General features: G+C 40.0%; 1 protein-coding gene across 4 annotated transcripts in view; it reads right to left on the minus strand.

The window, feature by feature from the left end:
• LOC119483889 (beta-1,3-galactosyltransferase 1-like) overlaps positions 1-24,287 on the minus strand; it is a 112,288-nt gene that overhangs the window by 17,349 nt on the left and 70,652 nt on the right. For 2 of the 4 annotated variants that reach the window (XM_037762365.1, XM_037762366.1), the window contains one exon: positions 8,272-8,339. The exons of the other annotated variants lie outside the window; for them this stretch is intronic. The gene's annotated coding sequence lies outside the window, so the exon portion shown is untranslated. The remainder of the gene's footprint in view (positions 1-8,271; positions 8,340-24,287) is intronic. 4 annotated transcript variants of the gene reach the window in all.

Consider the following 24,287-nt stretch of genomic DNA (forward strand, 5'->3'; position numbering starts at 1 on the left):
CTAGTCCAAACATATGTGCAGAGCCGCTGCCCAGTGGCAGTATTCCCTCACCGCGCTTCACCCTGCTGCAGAGCCCCAGCCTCTATCAGAGGCCGAGGAGTTATCAGGAACACCATCTCAGCGCTGGCAGACGGCACGGCCGTGGAACACATCCCATTATATAGCAGGGCGCAGACAACTGCACCTGTCTAGATAACAGGAGCAGCTCCAGGCAATAGTGAAGCTGGGGGGGGGGAGGAGATGCACACGATGCAGAGACAACGCAGAGACACGCTCTTAGGTTTTTATGTAACATGTGCTCCCTGCAGATGTCCTCCACTGTCCATGTAAAAAAAAAAAAAAAGTCTTAATTTTTTAGGCCACACACCTGCTCGGCGTCCTCGCTGGAAGCTGACAGAGCTCCTGTTAGCTGCTCTGTTGAACCTGAGAGCTGAGCGGATGCCAGATGAAGGGTCCTGTGGTAATTACCTTGTCTCCTCGTCTGTCCACCACACACACACACACACACACACATCCCTGCCACTGCTGATGGCAGCACAGGCCGAGGACATGCAGCTTCAGCACTCCTTCTGGTAAATAACACTCTACTAAGGGGCACTGGGAACACACACACACACACACACACACACACGCGCACTGCTAGAATGCAGCGTCTCCAGAGCTGAAGTCGGCATTGTCTTCTACATTTGGACATTTACTTATAAGAGTATGCATAAAAATGTGTTTAGGTAGGGAAAAGTGAATCTGTCCCATACAGGTTAGCGTTAGCAACACTAAAAGAACGAAAGAAATATGTATTTAATACTGAACTATATACTCCTATAGTGTCAACTAGTCAACGTTTTTAATGGCAGCCTGATTCATGTTGACAACCTGCAGCTACAAGCTGAAAATGAGGCGTTAATGATCTGACACGTTGAAGTAACAGCTGAACTTACTTTCACACTTTGTTTCAGCTTCTCCTGATTCAGAATTATTAAGTTGACATGCTTAAAATATTGATATTATATTCATGAAAGTTTAAATTGGACTCTCCTCACATTGACGCAATCGGCGAGATCACAATCTCGGAACCCATCGGCTATCGGTCTGACAACGGATAAAGGCCATGACACACCGGCAGTGTTTTGTTTGTGCACGTCAATACAAAGCTAAATGTTTTTCTACCTACTCAGGAGACATTCATTGGCATACAAGCCAACGAACTTTGCCAACTGGGAACTGTTGTCAATGGAACCAGCATTTAGAACCCAAACAGCTATAATCGTTTTTTTTACGTATGCTAGGATTTTTATGATATCATATGAATAGTTAAATTCTTCATGCGTTCCCCTACAAATGTCCAGCAACACAAGCAATCAGTGCACCTGCACAAGCCCTGCAGTGCAGAACCTGTTTAAGTAACAAAACTATGTGGTTAGATTTAGAAAAAGATCAAGGTTTGGGTTAAAATAAGGATGTTTGAACTAATTGCTTAATTTTAGGCAACAAAACTACTCAATTACAATTAAACCTTTTTTAATGCAGCAACAAATTGGTCAAAATTCAAACAGGAATTAAAATTCCAGTAAATAAATGTATATATTATATACGTATAGAATTGAATTGAATAGATCAGCCCGATTGCCATCATGGTTTAGTCTTTAAATATATTTGAGGTAAATATTTGTGAGGATCTAAATTAGATTTGGCAGTCCTATTGTAGTTAAAAGGTGGATAATGAGATTCTTTTCTTTTTAAATGAAAAGCCTCTTCTGCTGCTCTAATCTCATTCATGTTCCTGATAAATCCATGAGAATGTACTATTCACAAATCCTTGGCAACCAATTTCAATAACAATACAGTGAGAGCGGCTGGTGTTAAACACCAGGTATTTACATTCTAATCGACAAAATGCATAAATGAGAGCTAAGATTCATATCTCCTACTACTAAATATAAATAATCCTGACAAATGGCGCCCAGTGGGTGTCAAGGGAGGTAGATGAATATTAATGGACACGCGCTCCTCTCTCGCATGCACGAGCTTCACTATCCTGCCGAAATCACAGCAGGCCATTTGGCCGCTCTGATGATGTGTGTGGACGGCGTGATAACCCGCGGCCCGGCTGCCCACAGCTGCCTCGGGCCCTCCGAGGTGAGGCCGCTATCTCCGGCCAGCGTGAGGTCCGGTCAGAGGCCGCGCTGCTCGCCGAGCCCTCGGTAAATAAATGATTCCATCTGTCGGCCCCGCTAAGCTTCAGCTCCAACAGAGGTGAGACGCGGGAGGAAAGGAGTCAATTTTCCTGTTTACGAGCCTTTACACGTGTGTGGGAGAACGAGAGGATAGTTTCAGCTTCGACCTAAACCCTGACAGAAACACACACTAGTTTTCATTGTTCTGTCAGCCTGTCAGACACAGTTTGGCTTCAAACACACACACACACACACACACACAAACAGAGCAGACGGCAATTCTCTGAACCTTCAACCTCTTGCGCACACATCAGTATTGGCTGGAGGTGTATTCAGAGAAGCAGTATTAACCTTAAACTGTGCTTTTGTTTGTGCCGGAGCAGCCCTGGGGAAACACTGTGAGATCACAGGGAGTGTGTATAGTATGCATGTGTGTGAATAAGTGTGTGTTTTAGAGGCGAGCCGAGGATGGAGGAGGGGAAATACTAGAGCGTGGGCGACACACCGAGCCCACCAGGAAGAGCGCTAGGCTTTGAAGTAGAGCTGGACGATATGGAGAAAAGAAAATATTGCGATATTTTTGACCAAATACCTCGATATCGATATTATATATTAATAATAAAGAACAATTAAATACATTTGTATCTATGTAGTTCATATCCGCTAGTATCGGCCATGTTCCCTGTTCTTCGGAGGCGAAGATAAGCATTAGCATAGTATAGGAATATCCGAGAAGATGCCGACAGCGGAACAGCTGATCGGTCATGTGAGATAAATGTTCGCCGATTTATTCGGCAAAGTAATTTCCGTAATCCATTTAGCGCATCATCTCTTTTTCAATAAAGGCAAAAACCACCTCAAGCGAACATAAAACGTTTTTTTTTTTTGCACAATCGAGGAAGTTTTATTGAATGTTGCCGTTTCCATACAGCTTTTCTAATGTGAAACGCGGCTACTGTGACAGCGTTACCATGGCGACAGCATCACAGAGAGGGCTAGTGGATGTAAAGCTCAAATCATATGTGCATCGTTAAAGAAGGGAAATGATATGCATCTCCTCCAGCTGATTCTTTTAGGCTAATGAATATTTAAATTCTTCCGCAGAGGACTGGACAAGGTTAACTGGTGTGGATCCTGGCTGACTGTACCTCCAGCTCAATGTCTGGATCTCTGAATGCTACTTTAATGAGAGCTTTTCAAACATTTTCCACCTCCAGGCCCGGCTTTGACAGAGGAGCCGTTGTTACAAAGAGGATGGGGAAAAAAGATAAAGAGGGAGAGGGAGAAAAGGGAATACATAAAAACATTAGAGATGAAGGAAAGATGTGGGACGGTGTAATGGGGCAACCCTAAACCTCGTAAGTACAATTTTTACTGTCCCATAGCACAGAATGACCATAATATGTCTGCACGGTTTAATAGGGTTGTTGATCAATACCGGCGACTCAACGATTACTTTGCCAAGTGCTGAGGCTTCAAGTTTCAGACCTTATAAATAAAACACCCATTAGAGGACTTAATACCGCCTTAAAGTATTTCTCGAATTAAGATTAAGGAGACATTCGGAGAAGAAGTTTAAAGTAAGGCTTTGTGGAAGTGAGTCTAGTCAGCGTCCTCACAGGCATGCTAAGGGACTGTATGTAAATTATTTGAGTGGGGACGGGGGTTGAGTCTTACGTTTCATGAATATTTTTGTTGGACCCTCAACTCAAAATCAGGGTTTTCCACTAGTGCATCGGTTGTGTTCGTAACGTTAGCGAGTGCGCGGTCTCGAGAGAGATAGATGCTGTGTCTCAATTAGCATACTTACGAACTTACAGTTACTATTTTGAGTGCACAAGTGCGTTCATACTGAGAAGTATGGCAAAATGCAGTGCACTCTCAGTACCAAGACTCAAAACACTGCCCTTTCACAATTCACATTCACATTTTGCATGAAATAAATCTATTTTAGATTTGGGTTTAGAGACAAGTTCAAATCGTCAATATGTTTTATCAAATTTCACCATTAGTAGGATGATTGAATTTGTTTTTTTCCAATAAATCCCACAAGGGATGGATAAAATAATATCTGGGATGAGAAAAGTTATATTATTAGAAATATATTAACGACACTAACTGCTAAGCTAGCAGATCTGAATAGTGTGTAACGTTTGTTTGGTTGTTTTTGAAAGGCTAATCGCCAACAAATATGTGTTGAAGCAGAATAATTCTTTGGATAAAAACGTGACGTGATGATGAACGACATGTTTTAGTTTTTATGCATTTTGCATGAAATCGATTACAATTTTAGATTTGGTTTTAGAGATAAGGTGAGATATAAAATAGAGGTGTGTGAGTTCAGAACACTGTGAAGAAAACGTGTGCATTAGAGCTGCAACTAACGATTATTTTCTTTGTTGATCGATTAGTTGTTTGTTCTATAAAATGTCAGAAAATGGTGGAAAATGTCCATCAGTGTTTCCCAAAGCCCAAGATGATGTCCTCAAATGTCTCGTTTTGTCCACTACTCAAAGACATTCAGTTTACTGTCATAGAGGAAACCAGAAAATATTCACATTTAGTGTGCATATCTGATCATATGAGCTTTCCAAACTGTCAAAATTCACCCTCAATAGAACAATTGAATTTGTTTTAATAAATTCAATAAATCCCACAAGGGATGAATAAAATAATATCTGGGATGAGAAAAAGACGATATTTACACGATGCTCCCTTCAGCAAAAAGAAATAATATTACAGTGCCTAACAGAAAAGTGTGCGTGTGTGTGTGTCTTGACGTCGGAGTGTGTCAGTGGTGACAGGAAGTGATCCAGTAGCGGTCTCACTGCTTATGACGGGCTGTCGGACGCGAGATCCATCTGTGTGATTAGCCGCTGGACCGGATGACTCGCCTCTGGGACGGATCGATGTGAGCTGAGATGACGCCCGCCCGTCAAAGATGACTGTGTGTGTGTATGTGAAGTACATAAGTGTGTGTCGTGATGGGGCTGCAATATACCATAGTTCTATTCTACTCGTCCTAAACGTCTTCTCCAATACATACACAAAAAGATAAGGAAATGATGCAGAAAAAATATAGTTTTGCACTTAATTAGATATTATGATGTACTAAAATCATAGCACATTAAACTTGAAATTAACAAAAGTATCTTTGATTCACAGAGCCATCAGTACAGACACAGAAACCGATGCCACAAGCCTTCACGCCTACTCAGTGTGCTTGTTTTTCTTCCCCTGACACCCTCCTCTCATCTTCCATCCTGTCCTTGACCAACAACTAAATGGCCTCCATCCTAGCATGATCCTTTAGCACCTCGTAGGAGTCACTTGGGTTTAAAAAAAGCCCAGTTGATGGGGCTTGACTGGAGGGCCGCAGTGACAGATGAAACCGAAGCTACTTCTCACGGCATCTCTGATTAGATCGTCTGTCTTTTTGTTGGCCGTCCGACGCAGTTAATGTCTAATCATTTTGTGATCAATAGAGGAGCGCGGCCTGCCCTGTTGGAAAGATGACCTGACCAGAGATCTCAGAGGGAGATAGTCCACGACTCATTTCTCACTTTCTTTATCTGATGGGAGGCATTCCTCACAGCGGCCGACCCTCTGCAGGAACTCTGAGCCTCTGAGGAGAAACGCCAATACCTCTTTGACCTCGATGTTGTCTCAATGACTCACACTCAAGCCAACCAGGAATAAAGGCTGGGCGATATGGCTATATATATTTCAATATTTTCATATTTTCTTTTACTATTTGATTAAACCCGTTGATGCGTATGATCACACCAGCATGATCATTCCATTATTCTCTAAATTAATCTAAATTTAGAGGGAATATATCGAGCATATATGACATTTCAGAGGGCTTTAATTTTGAAATACCAGATCAGGATGTCCTGTTATTGTGTGAGTGACACTGTGAGGTGGCGTGCTATTATTTTGAAGTCAGATTGGTCTGTGGAAATTTATTTTTTATTATTAAGATTGACAATTTTTTCTCTTAAATACAGTTTGCAGGCAATAGTTTTTTAAAAACAATAATTATTTTATTTATTATTTAATATGTAATAATTTTGTTTAATTATTGATATTTATTAATTTATTAATGACTGTCTGACTTATTGAATGAAGGTGAAATTGCCAAAATTTAGTGCAAGTTTTGTTTTTTAGTTTCATTGATACTAGATGAAACCGAGCTCGCTACAACCTAAAAATCGCAAGTTGCGTTAATGCGTTAAAGAAATTAGTGTTAACGCATTATTATCACGTTAGCTTTGACAGTCCTTGTTTTAATGTTTCAACTAAGACAGATTTAATCACAATAACGAGTCGTGAGCATTGACCATGTCACTCTGATCACTGGGAGCATCACTGAGTGTAGCCTCATTGAATTGTATAGGAAATACTCTGTTTTCTAGTGTATGTAAGACCACAAACAGAGGATCCTGTCTTGCTGTTACAACACCAAAACCAAAACATGAGCAAGTCTGATCTACAGTATTCCTACAAAGACTGAGAATGATCATTCTTTTGGTATAACTTGTTTATGAAATGTCTGTTGTGCTCCTCTGCTGTAAGTGTACATCTCAACTGTTTGTCAGAAGCTCATAATAATACAGCTATGTGGAAAAGGAATCATTCTTCCAGTATTTTTCTCTGGGTGGAACCAAAACATCCAGCCTAACAAAGAAAAACCTCTCTAGAGCCCAAGGCCATTTGATTGAGGCTTCTTTCAAACCATTATTTCCCAGAATCCTCAGGTCCTATATCTTTGTCTCTGTCAGGTCAGTGTACTTCTCTGTGTACCTTTATCCTGTTCTGATAAACCAAGTGAAGATGAGGAAGGCAGGAGTCACACAAGGAGAGAGGACGAAGGCTTTTTTTCCTTTCCTCACTGCACTGACAATCACACATCCATTTAAATGAAACACTTTTCTACACATCACAATAAGAGAGTCAAACAGTTGCCCTGACAACAAACTGCACCCACTCGCCACTGTGAAGAAGACAAGTTTAGTTTGTACTCTGTTAAAGTTTCAATTAAGTTGGAATTGGATGTGTTTCGACCTTGTCACTCATTCCTGAGTGTAGCTCAGGTCAGGAGGCGGGAGGCGGGGAAGGATCGTGTGCAGCGCCAGAGATCCTAAAAACTCTTAAACATAGTTATTCACTGACCCCCCTCTCTTGCCGCAAATTCATTTTTCCGTCTGTGCCCTTGAAAGGAGGATGTCTGAGAGCTGTCAGGATCAGAACTTCTTGGTTGCGTAAGAGCAGCCACGCTGAGGCGGCGTGGATGTTGAACTTGGCGGGTCCGGCTTCAATGAGGCACTTTATCTGATTGATTTTTCTGCTCCATTTGTGATGGAATAAATAGTCGGCTAGGGTTTGTTTCCAACTGATAAAACTGAGTTAGGGACTGACAAAATGTACCAACTTTACAAAAATATATATGAATAAAGTAAAGGCACTGGCATGAAATCAACTAGTACAAAGGTGGACTCCAATTAAGGCTGGGTATCGTTTAAAAAATGACAATGCCAAAACAAGTAACAGTACCCTTAAAGTGATACCAATACCAATAGAGTACTTCATTCGATACTCATCATGTAAATAGAAGCTGTGTGTGTCCCACTGGCTATCTAATCGCTGCTGCACTGCACAGTGCTCAAACAGCGGTTCCTGCTGACAACGCCAACCCCGACCCACAGTGGCGGGACCACGTTGGAGTATTTCAGTAAGATATATTGCGATTTATTACCTTTTTTCAATGCAGTTTGTCAACATCGGTTTTACCTAATAAGATACAGTTTTCACTCTGTTCATCTCAGCATTTTCATTCACATATCTTGAGGTCAGAGGTCAAGGGGCCCCTTTTGAAAATGGCCGACAGTTTTACCTCGCCAAACTTTTGCGCAAGTTTGGAGCGTTATTTGGCATTCTTCCCCATAAGCTAACATGACATGGTTTGTACTTATCGATTCTTTAGGTTTTCTAGTTTCAGAACGAAAAAAGGTAAATTTTTCTTTCTTTTGGGGCTCGACTGATATTAAAGGAACACTTCACCCCAAAAAGGACCATTTGTAAAACAATGACTCACCCCGTGTTGTCTTGAATTCTTGAAGAAAACTTTGTTCTTCTCGCATGCCTCCACAGTGAATGAAGAATCTAGAAACAAAGAAAAGTCTTGATGAATTAAAGTAAATGGAAGCCAGGTTTAAAAGACAGCAAAAATCGATAAAACATCCGTTTAGAAACTCTCACACAATTCATGCAGTATAATTCTCATTTATCCAGTTGTATGCTCACTACTTCCCAAACACATGCCTCTTCGCTAAAACCTTACTATTTAAAACACTTCGGATTTGTACGGACAAGTAACGTGTCTGCGCAAGCATGAAACTGTTTATGCGGACGTGTTTTAGATGATTCTTCAGGAAAGTCAAGCATACAAAAATGGTAATTTTGGGGGTGAAGTATTCGTTTAAATGACCTAGTGGCTTTGCACAATCCGTCCAATAAATCTTGTGTGCTTAAAACTTAGTACTGACAACCATTTTCCAATTTATGCGGGTGGAGATGTGCTATTAAATACGTATTTTCCACCTTCCAAGGGCCCATTGGTTTCAGCTATCAAAAAATCACTTGAAACTTGCTCAACACACATAATGAAACACAGGTGGTTTCCCTCAAAGTTAGTTCATTTTAGAGGACATTTAAGGTTGTACATGATGTTGGCAGAGGGGATAAAACAGGGGCTACTGCACACAGATTATGCACTTAGTCTATATACATTATACAAAATAAATCATCTGTTACACTCATGAAATATGTAATACTCTTCTGTCTAACTGTGCCTTTTAATTCTGTCTTATCTGAGCACTGCACTCCAACCATAAAGACGAGTGACTAACACTTAATACTGCAGGGCTTTATTTGTTGCCATTCAATAATCAGGCCTGCATTTTAGCTCCCATTAAATGACTAATTAAAAACACCCACAATCAATGTAAGAGTTTACAGATCATCTTACTATCAGTTTAATTAGGCTAATTGCTATTTGCAACAGTGCTCATTGTCATGTGATTTAATTAAGTGAAAAATTAATAGATGAACCCGCGATGAGAGTCATAAAGGTTGTGAAGAGGCAGTCTGTGCTCTAAGCTTGATGGGGTTTGATCAACAGGGACTGTCATTTTATTTCAATTTCTGAAATGGCAGCGATGATGAGATTGAAATGAAATTAGATCAGAGACCAAAAAACAAATATGAAATAAGAGGGCTAGTTCTGATAATGTTAAAGGAGTCGTTGGGAAACAGATATAGTTGAGAGTTTGGTCGGTTAAACTGAGCATACACTGTACGATTTTAAAATGTTGTTGTGTAATTATTGAGATGTTGTAGGTATATAATTAGTTCAGGTCTCAATGAGACTTCCTGAAAGAATAACTGTTAATGAATCAACTTTAGTGAACGGCGGCAGTGTCTGTGAGCTCTTTATCGCATCGCTCCCATGATTCATAGGGAGGCGTTGGACTGTATACATTATGTGTTGACTGTCAGTTTTTACAGCTGGGAGTTAAGCACCTGCTATCTGTTTAAAGTTGACATTGCTACAACGCACATTCCTATCACGCCACCCCCCCTTGTTGTTTTAGTGCCTGCGAAGAGTTTATGGGCCGTACATCAGCGGTATCAGGTGATACATCTGAGAGGGAATTATCCGTCTTCCCACTGCCAGGCGGAAAGGTTATGCTTACATTTATATAACAGTACGACTGAGAGAGAAGAAGAAGATGAGGAGAGAAAGACGTTAACTGTTATAGTATGAACCGTACAGTGAAATCACAGAGGGAGTGAGCAGTAATCCAATAACTTCTTGTACGGCAGTCAGCAGTGGGTGTAAATCAAACATACATCCAGGGCTGAGGAGGTAAAGTCAGGATTTCTTTGATTTCAAAATAACGTCAAAGACAACAATTAATCTGATTAAAAAGCGCTAGATAATAATTCTGATTTATTGTTTTGGATCTGCACTGACGATGCACTTCAGCCTGATTTATTTGTACACCGTGTGTGCCCGGAATTTATTCACAGCTCATGCCACGAAACATTCTGCTCATTTGTACATTTGGTGCAGCACATACTGAATCCTTGGTGTACAGGGATACTGTGAGCAATATCATGTATTGTTTTTTGGGCATTCAGTCGATTAAAATAGTTAATCTTGATGAAATCGCACATTTTTTATGTGTTCAAAATGTACCTTAAAGGGAGATTTGTCAAGTATTTAATACTCTTATCAACATGGGAGTGGGCAGATATGCTGCTTTATGCAAATGTATGTATATATTTATTGTTGGAAATCAATTAACAACACAAAATAATGACAAATATTGTCCAGAAACCCTCACAGGTAATGCATTTAGAATGAAAAATACGCTCAAATCATAAAATGGCATTTTCATTCACATATCTGGAGGTCAAGACATTTTTCCTCGCTAGAATTTAGCGTAAGTTTGGAGCGTTAATTAGCCTCCTCCACACCAACTTAGTATGACATGGTTGGCACCAATGGATTCCTTAGTTTGGCACCAATGGATTCCTTAGGTTGGTACCAACAGATTCCTTAGGCTGGCACCAATGGACTACTTAGGTTGGCACCAATAGATTCCTTAGGTTGTCACCAATGGATTTCTTAGGTTGGTACCAATGGATTCCTTAGGTTGGTACCAATGGATTCCTTAGGTTGGTACCAATGGATTCCTTAGGTTGGTACCAATGGATTCCTCAGGTTGGTACCAATGGATTCCTTAGGTTGGTACCAATGGATTCCTTAGGTTTTCTAGTTTCATATGATGCCAGTATATTCATTTTAGCTTTAAAACTGAACCCGCCACAACGTAAAAAATTGCAAGTTGCGTTAAAGAAATTAGTGCCGTTAAAATGAATTTGCGTTAACGCATTATCATATTAATACATTCATTCGTGGTCTGAAAGCTCAGAAAAATCAACCTCCTTCTGTAAAAAAAAGTAAGTAGCTTTTTTGCTGAGTAATATTCGCCTTCTGTGTGAAAATACTCATGACAAAAACAACAGTTTGGAAAAATATATTGACGTGCGAAAAAACGCTGCCTTAATGGTTTCCTATTATATTTTGTACAGTATCCTATGGTATTTTTAAAAAATAATTATTTCAACCAATGTTGATGTTTGTATTCTTATTATTGGTCAAATTTCTTTTAAATATAATTTTTCCTGTTTTTGTTTTGTTTATATTTGGTATATTGGTTTTTGTTGCCTAATGTAATCTCGGCATCATTAAAAATGAGTCCAACCCTCAATGTATTCCCGAGAAATAAATAAAGGCTGAATTAATAAATGATTAATACAAAAAAAGTATAAAAATGCAGCAGCCAGCATATTCAATTAATAAAAGGTCAATGACAGCATGTGTCAGCCCCCAACAGAGTGCCTCCCTATCGAGTCAGCCTGCAGACTCTCAGCATCAGGTGTACCACAAGGTTTATTTAACAATGAAACGTGTGCCTTGTGACAGACTATTAAGGGTAGTACATTTATCACAATATATTAATATTTTTAAAAATTATTATTCAGTATCATCAGTATTACAAGTTTGATTATATTTAATTTAATGCTATTATGGAGTACATGTAGTACAGTCCTGTCACTGACCAAAGCAAAATCCTTGTATGTGAAAACCTACTTGTCAAAACACCGGATTCTGATTCTGATGTTGTCCTTATTTACCGGAGTTCTTCAACAAAGTAAGGAGCTCAAGTTTCAATTTAAAATAAAGAGCGGCTTAAGCCTGCCTGCAGTGTCAGATGGTGCACGCAAGGACAACAGGATGAGATGGAGGGTGTGATTAACACTTTTGATATCCACCACCACCACCACCAGTTCTCAGTTCTGTTGTCTTGCTCTCTCGTTCTCTCCTTCTTGGCTTTCAGATTTAAGATAAGATGAAACTTTAATGATCCCCATGTGGAAATTGGGTCGATGGAGCCGCGAACAGTAACGAGACACAGCGATGGAATACAAAAGCGAAAGCAGGTCTTATAAACACATGCATATAAGTTAAACATTGGTACACTGTGTTAAGTGTGGAAAGACACTAGAAAATAGGCAAATCTTTACACACGGCCTTATTCCACTAACCAAATGGGCTCTTTTGTTAATCTGCCTTTCCTCTAAATCGTTCGCCTCGGGTGAGTAGGCAAGCTTATTTTCTCTCTTGGTCATCAGACCCACTATAATAACTAGAATAAATCACAGATGAGTTATTTTTTTCCCTACAGTGGTGTTCAGCAGAAGCCAAATTCAGGTCAAATCGGTTATTGTGTGCAACTGCAGTGGCTAATCAATATATCAAAAGATTTGGTAGGAGCAGGCAGAGCTAAAGGAACTTTACTGTGACAGAGTTTCTAATGTTTGGCCTTCAGTGTTAAACACTGTGGTGAAACTTTGAATGGAGATGCACAATGTTTTTGATCTTTGAACTGTGAGTTGTATTGATTGTATTCCTCCATACAATATATTCCTAAAGCAAAGGCAGGCAGAATGACCAAGTTGCTATAAGCATTCAGGCTTCACCCGACCTGATCTGTAAAAACTGAATTGGATGCTAGCTTTAGTTGAAAGCCAAGGAGGTCTTCTTTTAAAAAAATGTTCAGGGTCTGTATTTATCAGAGGAGGACATCAGTCCTAACTGTGATCTTTTTGGGACCGGGAGGAAAAACATTTGGACTTTCTTAACATAGGGGAATGACCTGTTCAGATCGGCAGGAGGTGGCTTTCAGGTAGAAACCCGCCTTATGGATAAACACAAAAAAAAAAGTTGTTATAAGAATATACCATTTATCTTATTATAACGTGAAACTTTCATGTTAAAATGTGATAACTTATTGTTATAACATAAAATGTTTTACGTTATAAGATAACAAGATATTTTCATGTTGTTACGACATACAAACTTATCATGTTATGTCATGAAATTTTCACTATTTTATGACATTTTATGGACAAAACAATTCCGCAAGTAAATAATTGCTTGATTTCTTGATCTTAATTGATAATTGATATAATAATACGATTTATTTAACTATATTATTTACCTATATACATACAACCTACACATAAAAAGGTGTTATTTTTAGCGTGTTGAATTGTACCACTGTCTGATATCTTGAACTGCAACTGTCAAAAAAGTACAACACATCATCATAATTTTTACTTCTCCTTGCAGAAAGTCAGTGTGGGTAGTGTGAATATCTCTCAGTCCCACTCTGAGGTTTAACTTTAAGTGTCATTCCTGTGAGGGATTCTGAGATGCTTGATAAATACAGGCCCTGAAGTGCTGTTTATTTTCAAGTCTCCCTGTACAGTTCACCTAAACTTGGACAAATTGAAGCAGTTGTCCTGTCCGCGTGACTGCTACTTCTGAAGTATTGCATCAGAAATGCAGTATGGAAATGGTAAAATTCAATAAAACTTCCTGAATTGCGAACGTTTTTACGCTCGCTTGAGTTGGTTTTTGCCTTTGTCGAAAAAGAGTTGATGTGCTAAATGGGTTTTGGAAACGCCTTTTGCTGAATAAATTCTGATGTAATGAACATTTAACTCATATGACTGATCAGCTGTTTTTGCTGTTGGCGTCTTCTCGGATATATATTTATATCGTCTTAGTCACCGGACAGCATGAAACATGGCAAATAGTAGCTGACATGAAAAAGCAACTAAACCCAATTGAAACCTCTACTTCTTCTACTCCGTTTACTGGTGGATTATAGCCATGCGTAGCCTATAGCGCCAACTTCTGACCAAACTACACTGTAGCCGAGTTTATTTGCATTTCTTTTTTTGCGACATTTCCAAAGTTTGCTTAACAATTGACAAGTGACAAGAATAGTAAGGTAGAAAACAGCAAGTAAATCAGTCCCTTTTTGGTTCAAGTGCATTTATGTAACTATTGCACATGAACCAATGTAGAGTAATTGAAAAAATTGTCCATATGTGTTGAATTGCAGAAAAAATTATATATATATTTACACCTTATCAGCTTCCTACTGTAGATAACAAGCCCAGTGTGTGCAGACGTGGATATGTGCTTTACTGTTAATCTTATCACTAACTCCAGGCGGGGGAGTCTTAACACTGTGACACAGTGAAGGATGCTTGTGCTTGTTCTTATTATCACCATCTGGATGTTATTTATGTGTACATTCAAGATAACATGTCCACAGATATGCAGTGATTCATTCATTCACTGATTTACTCAGAATACCCCTTTTCAAACACATGCATCTTCCTCTTTCACTTCAAGCACTTTACCGTAATGCTAATTTTTATGCATTGTGTCGGTCTGATTTGCATGAACCCTTTTTAATCGGAATTAATTAAGTATCTTACACACATCTACAAGCACACAAACCTAAATCCATGTATGGAAAAGAGACCACAGGAGGTGTTGGATGCTTCTGCTGCCAGAAATGAGTGACAATGGTGATGCAAAACACATTATCCTGCGGCCACACTGGTAATTATGGTTTCTAATATGGGACCAATTAGCCAGACCCATCAAGCTGTATTGCTCTGAATGTGCAATTAGATTTAATTACAAGATAGAAGTATGGCTGATAGCAAGAGACGATGAGATGAAAAATACACGCTCAACGTTGTCCTGTCTTTGACTGTCTCATATTGATATGCTGGCTATATGAAGGGGAAGGCACCCTATAAGGCCAGCACTCTAAATTTAGCCCCATTTGGAGTCTTTTCAGAGGCAAAATGCATGGGGGTTTGGAACAACCATGGAGAGTGTCATTTGGCTCTGAGTGCTGCAGTGTGTGCAGGCTAGCCAGACTTGTTGAGATTTTTGGACAACTGTTTCTTTCTCCATCCACTCCATCTACCCACTATGACTCTCAAGCTCCTTCTGACATCATTAAAGGAAGAGGCCTCAGCAGAGAAGCAGGAAAAGTCACTTTCAGCTAAACTTATATCGACATATATAGTCCAACTGTTCACCTAATTCGACTGTCATCAGGCCATTAAATAGGCGTTATCAGTCGCTATAAGGATCATAGATATGGGTCATTAGGGGCCTACTACGCCTACTACGTTGTGAAACTTAAAAGCAACATGTTCAACATGCAAAACTGAATGAAACGTTACATTTTGAGCACAAACAAAAAGGCTTCTTTAGGTTTAGGCAACAAAACCACAACTTTAGGTTTAGGCAACAAAACTGCAACTTCTTTAGGTTTAGGCAACAAAAATACTTGGTTAAGTTTAAGTTTAAACATTGTATTTTGGGTTGGAATAACTACGCGCACAAGGACAACTACATATTGTTGGTTTTACACGGGATGCAAACTCTGGTCTCCTGTGTTTTATGTCCAGTCCATCGTCCCCGTCCTCCACCCCTTATGGAGTTTCACACTGTCTATACTACAGTGCCTGACTTCCGCTTCTGCTCCTGTCAGAATTACTACGGTCGCTAGAGGACGCTGTTGTGTTCTTTTATGCCTTCTTTCGGTGATCTACCATGTGAATAGATGATAAAACCTACTACTGGGTCTAGTAGGCCCCTACTGACAGTTTAATCATCTGATATGTAATATAGTAACAGTAGGATATTTGGGACCTATTAAAAACAAACCTGTATTTCTGTATATGTTCCTTGTCTCTGGTGATACTAGCTTCAAAATACAATGCAAAACCTCAAGGGAGGATATTTTCACAAAAGTCAGATACTCTGCTGGAAATCGTAGCTGAGCTATGTGAGACACAGCCTGAGGTCAGAGCTCAGTTTTGGTTTGACTGGCCAGTTAGTGAGGGCTGTCAGCTCCGCTTTATTGTTGCTGCAGCAGCAGTGATGTAGTGGGAAATAACACAGGTGAGTTACCTCCGCTCTGTCAATATCACTCTTGTTCTTTTCTTTTTCCACAATAGTGTAGTTCCTTTCTCCAACTGTCTTTCAGCTTGGCTTATCCTCTAGACTGATATTACTGCAATGTACAACAGCTACAATGTTTGCACAAAATTTTCATTATTTTAAGAATTAACTGTGTCCCCAACACTTAGCAACCATAACTAGGCTCGGCAGGCCTGTCAAGCTGTTTGCACAGCGGTGTGCATGGGTTCTATGAAGAGATATTTAGCATCCAAAGCAGTGATTCTCAAAGCGGGTCCATGACACTCTGTCAGGGGGTCCGCAAAATAATTTGCAATAAATTATAAAAATCGTGCTGTTTCATTAACAAGTACATATCTACAGAGAGGGATTTTCACCAATAAAACAAGCCTATTGTGTGCATTACTCCCAACCACGTTAGCTTTGGGCCAATAGAAACTCTGATATGATTGTGTCGTGTCTAGAAGGTAACCCCCAAGTTGGGAAAACGTGCAAAAACTATCGCTGCCCGACAATCTCTCCTAACCTTTATCAATCGAAATCAATGCCTAACCTTAACCATTGGAGGTCAATGCCTAACCTTAACCATTCAAGGTCAATGCCTAACCTCAACCATTGGAGGTCAATGCCCAACCTTAACCATTCAAGGTCAATGCCTAACCTTAACCATTGGAGGTCAATGCCTATCCTTAACTATTCCAAATCAATGCCTAACCTTAATTATTTGAGGTCAATGTCTAACCTCAAACATTCGAGGCCAATGCCTAACCTCAACCATGCAAGGTCAATGCCTAACCTTAACCATTCAAGGTCAATGCCTAAACTTAACCATTGGAGGTCAATGTCTAACCTTCACTATTCTGAATCAATGCCTAACCTCAACCATCGGAGGTCAATGCCTAACCTTAACCATTCAAGGTCAATGCCTAACCTTAACCATCCAAGATCAATGTCTAACCTTAACTATTTTAAATCAATGCCTAACCTCAACCATTCCAGGTCAATGCCTAACTACAACCATCCTGTGAGAGTTTCGCAACTTGGGGAATATAACCCTAGACACGACCGGATCAGACATGGCAATGTTGAGAGCTCTGCGGAGGCAATAGAAATGCTGTGAGCTGCGAAATCCGTATTTAGCCATTTAATAGAAATCCTGATGATTAGTCTCATCTATTTCCAATTAATAAAACAAATAAACAACAAATAAAAACTTTACAGAACAGTATTCAGCCTACTGTGCAGTGTAAACAACTGATGCAGTAAGTGAAATTTAAATGTAAAAGAACAAAGACAAACTGCTGGTCACAAAAAAAAGAGCATCAGCACTGCTGCTGAGTTCGGCTCGCTGCCTTACTTTGTCAATATTTACCGCTTACAGTTTGATCTCGGCTCCAATTGTAAGTTTGTCTTTTCCCTTAATGAGATTTGTTCTGCTGATTCTTTGTCTGCCGCACTCGGCGATAACCAGGAGCCATGCAAAGGCGAGCAAATCAGGCCCGGATCTGAACTGAGACGCCATAATGAGCACAATTTCGCAGGCCCCGCTGCAGGAGAGCCTAATGCCCTGTCAGTAACCTGCTGTGAAGTAATGACTCTGCACGTCACTCTCTAATGCTATTTCCTCAAACGTACACACAAACACAGATATGGAGAGAATAGATGTACACCCATGTGCAGACAAACAACAGTGTTGTTTAAAAAGCGTTTGATTATGCTCGTTTACCCCAAATACACTAATGGCCAATTATTCCTGATATTTTTCCAGCGGTAAAGCTAGCCAGAGTTTCAGCTGAAAATACCCAGCAGACTTTGTCCTGTGAACTATGTAGCTTCATGAAGGCTTATGGAAGTAGGAATCCTCCCGCGGCCAGTGGGCTCATCCAATACAGGCCAGGCTTCTCTGCAGCACTGACATTTGTAGGGCCTAATAAAGTATAACGCTGTATTTCTTTTCCCCTTTAAATAGGAATTTGTTTTCACCCTGACCTTTAGTCGGTAGTTTTTCAGTATCTGCGTTGCATTGTATCCCCCAGAAATTGATTATGGCCTTGATGAGGCCTATTGGACGCCATTGCATAAAAATTCTCCACTAAATCCAATACTAGTGAGTGAAATAGTTTCAGGTTGAGTGCAGGTCAGCTCCAGAGCAGGTTATTTTTCTGTTCAGACAACGGCCAAGTGTACAGACTGTAGATATGAAATATAACAGAGAAAAGCTGGAGCAGAAATAACTATTTTCACGTTGAAGCTACATTCCATCTAAATCATAATGTAAACTAGAATTACCGCCTCCGCCAACCAGTCAAGTTGCAGTTTACATCCATGTCTGTCCAAGTAGTTCATTCTTGAGTCTAAGTGGACATTTGTACCAAATTTGAAGACATTCCCTCAAGGCGTTCCTGAGATATCGTGTTCACGAGAATGGGTTGGACGTACATACACATCGCAGTGAAGGAATTTCCCCTACGGTGAAAATGATTGGCTCAACAGCGCGATATACGGTATTATTTCTGTTTTGTTTTTTTGCCAATTACTCCATTTAACATTGTGCTATATAAATAAACTTTATTGTTAGGATACTATTAAGTATATTGTTGCTTTTTATTTCACAGATATTCTAATTAAATACTTGTTTATCATTAAATGCAGATCATAGAAAGGCAATGAGGCGCAGCCTTTTTTCAGCTGAGGCTCTTTGGTTGCATCTGGTTGCTATGATACGGAATTCCGCAGAAGTAAAAATGTCGGCACAAGGTTACTTAGTTGTTACCCAAAGTTGAACATTTTTCAACTCTCAGCAACCAGAAAAAACACACCAAACGCTCAGAGCTCAGCGCAGAATAAACGCTCAGTGCCTCATCACACTGTTGCCGTCTTTTGGTTATGATAAAATTGTACTATTGCTAAGATGTGGGAACAGACCAACATTGCCACAAATCTGAAGTCTGACATGGTAAGAAACTGTGGGTGCCCACAACTACGACAATTATTATAAGTCATACTTTAAACCCGGGACTTGGACACTAAATGGCCCTATCAGAGCCTCAAACCAGCCATCACAAAAGTCATTTGGTTTTGTTGGTCACAATTTAACGGTCATTGCATGTCAAGCCTACAGAACTCATAGCTGTCAATCTCCATTTATTGGAAAGTAGCCTCACTACTCATTGGGGCAACCACCCAAATGGTACAAAATGGGGCCCAAGCTGCCCAAAGCCATTTTCCTCCTGAGCAATCAAATAAAAAGAAGCCCAATTAGGTGGAAAACCATCTAATCTGGCAAAACTGAACATTTGTTTTCTCTTCCAAAAAAGTTTGACCAACACCACTTTTCACTTCTGATCAATTGACAAATACACAAATCACTTATTTTTCATATATTAATCGAATTCTTCAAAGATATGTGACTTTAACTTATATAGAAAAAAGTTATGAAATTGTATCAAATGGGGCGCAACATTTGATTTTACCTAAGATGATTTAACTAAATACTAATAATTATGATAAAATATAGTGAATAAAAACAAAATCATTGCAAACATGACCACCCCAACTGTGCACATTATGCAGCAGACTGGAGTGTGTTTGCCTCATTAGCTGCTCAGGTACGCAAAGGATGTTTGACTGCTCTTTGAACATGTAGCTGCGTCGCAATTTGGACAACGCTGACATATTGGTGACATCAAAGAGAATATGGGAGAGGCTGACAGTTACGGCAAGTAATATTGGGGTGACACACATATACACACACAGCTATTAAAGTGTTATCGTGTGTGTGAGAGAAAGAGAAAGCATTAGAAGGAGACAGAAAAGATGATTTGTGACATTTTGCATATGTTGAATATTTGTTTTTGCAATTTTTCAGCCGTGTGTATTCTTGTGATTCTTCAAAAGTTTTGACTGTTATTGCCAAAACCAGAAATGTCAATAACAATATACTGTCCTGTTGTGCTTTGAGACAAATAATAGTTTTCCACTCTCATGCAGCAAAAACACAAAATTACAGTACATTGTAGCTGTAGCTCTGCAATTATTTTCCACGTCCTGCTGCTTCCAAACAGCAGGGATGTGGAGTTACAACTTTGCCAGAGACAGCAAAAGTCACTGATTCTTGGGAGATGGTATCATTTGCATAACACAAACTAAGGTGAATCAAAAAGGATAGAGAGAAAACATGGGCAGAAAATGACAGAGAACAGAGACAAAAGTGGATGTTAAGAGACATAAATATCACACTGTTGGAACAAGCTATGGAGTGAGAGAAACATCAAGAGGAGGATTTCTTTCTACCGGTGTCACAGGGGATTGGGAGCACAGGGAACAGAGATACACAAGTCTGTGACCTCAGCCAATAAAAATTGCTTTTGTAAACCTAAAAGTCCCCTGTGACACCCATCGTGGGGTTTTATGATCTCTCGTTGCAGCACAACAGCCTCCTTATTCCCTCGGTGTATGTCACTGCTGTCTGTTTACCCGCGCATAAAGATGGGAAACAAAATCCAACAGAAGACGGAGCTTCCCTTTGAGATGTAGCGCTGGGGTAGAGTGACGGCTGCACTCTTGAACCCGGCTTCTGATTTACTGTCTTACTCTGACAAAAGGCATTATCAAAAACTCTTTCTTTGCCTCCAGTCTGTACTTTTAGCATAGGGGTGGAGCTGCTTTTTCAGTGTCATTTGTACATGACACATAACCCCTCAAAATAAGATGCAGAAATGACTATCTGCATTGCTACCGATGCACTTATAAGTTGCTAATTGGACTGTAAACAATGGCCGCATGATGGCACGTAAGCTACAGCGCAAGTTTCTTTGTCTTTTGTTCCCCTGCAGGGGCTCAGCCTGCCAGCTGCCATCAATCAAACACAGACACAGATCTCTTGCACTTTAGTTGGGACCATTAAATATGTTTTAATTTCAAATTAGTCTGACAAAGAGGGACCATAATGTTGCAGTTTAAAGGCCCTCGAAATCTATGGTTCACTGTCTTGCTCAGACAAAAGGCACAAACTTGCTCTTTGACTCATGTCTTTACTGTCAGCACGTGGGCAGAGCTGCTTTTTCAGTGTCATTTGTGCATATGTGTAAATAACATAAAAAATATTCTCTGTGTTGCTGAGAATTAGTGTGTAGGTGTGTGTGCGTGGGTGGAGTTGCACTCGTTGTTATGTGTCCAACTGTTCCTAACAATGCATCAGTGGATGTGACAGAGTGTCTCACCAATTAGTTGGCCACTATTGAACTCCAATACTCCTCTATTCTGTTTCAGCTCGGTACAATTTGCACTACTGATGGATTCAACATTGTTCTCTCTAACTTATAAATTAGATGAATATTTAAAGCTAGCGAGCGTGACCCACGGTGTCTTGTTACAGCACTTGAATGACAATGCCGACTCTGTGCTTTGGGTGAAATGAAACGGAAAATGAACAAAGCTCTCGCGGAAAACGTCTTAATGACTCTTAATTATCTTTGCCATAATGCCGAGTGATACACCAGTCATGTAGGACACACTAATCCCTCCTACGCTAACTACATGTATTGAGCAAATGTCTTCAGCTAAAAATAGGTCTGTGTAGAGAATTTGAATTCCTCTACAGGTATATCAAAGAAATTGAATATAATAACTCCAACATGCTCATCTGTTTATTTAAAGGCCCTGTGAAATGAATGCCCACAATTTTACCCTGTTGTTTGGGGTGATCAACACTTCCAACATATTAAATCTGCAATTGTACATATCAGTCTAGCACTTGCAGCACTAACCCGTGTCAGATTTCTAATCACCAGCAGCTGTATGTCTTCAGTTATCCTGGATGATTAGACCTCTGCTCAGCAGGAGGTCCATATATATGCAAATAAACATAATAAAGGCGCGAGTTTTCCCACTTCACCAGGTGAGGGAGATGTCAATCAATAGGCCTTTTTCACCACATTTTGACATATCACAGCAGTAGAGCCACAGGTGTAAACAATCTAAATAATAATTCCATTTAGCTGCTTCAGATTCAGGGCCTGGTATTGTGCATCTCACTGTCACAGCTTACGGGGACACTTGAATTGATTATGGTGCTTTTCCTACGATGACAAGTCCAAATGTCTTATTCTGTAGACGCCCACATAGTCCAGGAGTGAGGACTAATCAGAGGAGATAAATCAAACACCTATGCGGAGGCACTGGATAAACTAATCTATGCGTGGGAGTTAATCGTCGAACACAAAGTGGTGAAAGTAAAGTCATGCAATCATGTTCGCATCAACCTCAAAGATGATGTGTGTTTCTCTGACGGCAAAATCTCCCCGCGACGAAAAATAAATTACTTTTCAAATCATAATGAGAGCCTCTCTCATGACACTACACTCTGAGAAATAAGGGCCTCAAAAGGGTTCTTCCTGAAAGGCTGAGGTTCAAGCCAGAACCGTTTGCTTCTGAAGAACCCTTTTTGAAGAAATGGATCCTCCCAGCCCACACCCCCAAAAACTGTGATTGTTGTGGGTTGAGAAGGATATATGGAATATAAATGGAATATAAAAGGGTTCTCCGTAGAACCCCCTGGGTTGGTTCTGGTTAACACCCTGAAGCCTCAATTATATTCCTGAACGGATGTGTACAAAGGGTGCTCTGGACACCACAAATAGGTAGTAGTTCTGTTTATACATAAGTAGTTTTGTTGCCCTTAACCTAACTAAGTTTTGTTGCTTAAACCTTACTAAGTAGTTTTGTTGCTTCAACCTAAGTAGTTTTGTTGCTTAAACCTAAGTAGTTTCGTTGCCTTAACCTAACTAAGTAATTTTGTTGCCTAAACCTAACTAAGTTTTGTTGCCTAACCCGAGGTAGTTTTGTTGCCTAACTAAGGATACCTGATCGAGCTATTTGAGTCAGTATTGGCCTGATATCCGATCCAATATCAGTATCGGTGCATCCCTATCTCATTGGGGATTCTGGTAGGAACCTTTCACAGATAGTTCTAGGTATAACCCTTTATGTTGGGTTCTAGGTATAACCCTTTATGTTTGGTTCAAGGTAGAACCCTCTGAGAGGGTACCAGCTGGAACCTTTACAAAAGGTTCTACCTGAAACAAAAAAGTGTTTCCTATGGGGACAAGCCAAAGAACCCTATATGGTCCTAGCTAGCACCTTTATTTCTAAGAGTGTACATATAAAACGCTAACGTTACACGACCACGAAGTGTGTCCTGCAGAGCCAGCGTTAAATTACACAGGCGTAGGAAGGCAGGACTTCACACTGTATGGCAGATCATTTTCTGTTCTATTCACCCCGGCTTGTTTTACTCCCTCCTCTCATTTCATGCACAATAACTCTCTAAGATAGAAGGGCTTATAGTTGGGGTGATACAACGCATGAACTATTACTGAATATCTTACAGCAATTCCACATTACATTTCTAATTACATTTTAAATGGGCTGATGTTCAGAGATTCCTTTTAACCACTTGCATCAGAAGATTCTAATATGATTCAATTTATTCAAGTTATTTTTGTGCAAATATCTTTACCAGAAGCCCTTCGGCAGATTTGTTCATGACACAGATTTAAGCACATGTTTACGCCGCTTCGGGCTGTTGTTGTGAGTTCAAAGTCATGTTGGAGGATTTTTAGTGTTCCGTTATGGAGAAATAATAATTGAGTGGGCGTTAATTATGCTTAAGTAGTTAATGGCTTTTCTGTGTAGGAATTTGATGAGTTTATAGCTCTAAAATAAGCTGATTTCTACTGTTAGAAAACACAATTTGGATTAATTATACTTTCAAGACCTATTAAGAAAACATTTATAGCATTGGATCAGCAAGATGAAGGTTTTTCTTTATCGCCCTCCCTCCCAGACTGTCTTCTGATTGCTATCACGCCTCCACACGGGTCCTCTGCAAACCTTCCATGTCCAGACCGGTAGCATCCCTCCCAGACAGCTGCTGTCCAGATACGCATCAGACGTGCACAGCCACAGTCTACCACGGAGTCTATTCATCTTCCCCTGCCTGCCGTGCACATTTCATAAGTGTCATTGCATTCGGTTGCGGCATTAAGTTGCCGGGGAATCAAGCAGCCGCTTATTTGGAGCCCATTTATTTTTCTCATGAAATACTGTGTCATTACATTTGCTTCATCCAATTAAAGGGAGGTTGAGAGAGTGTGAGCGAGGAAATATATACAGAG

Source organism: Sebastes umbrosus, chromosome 24 (genome assembly GCF_015220745.1).
Source record: "Sebastes umbrosus isolate fSebUmb1 chromosome 24, fSebUmb1.pri, whole genome shotgun sequence".
In the NCBI taxonomy this organism is placed as follows: domain Eukaryota; kingdom Metazoa; phylum Chordata; class Actinopteri; order Perciformes; family Sebastidae; genus Sebastes; species Sebastes umbrosus.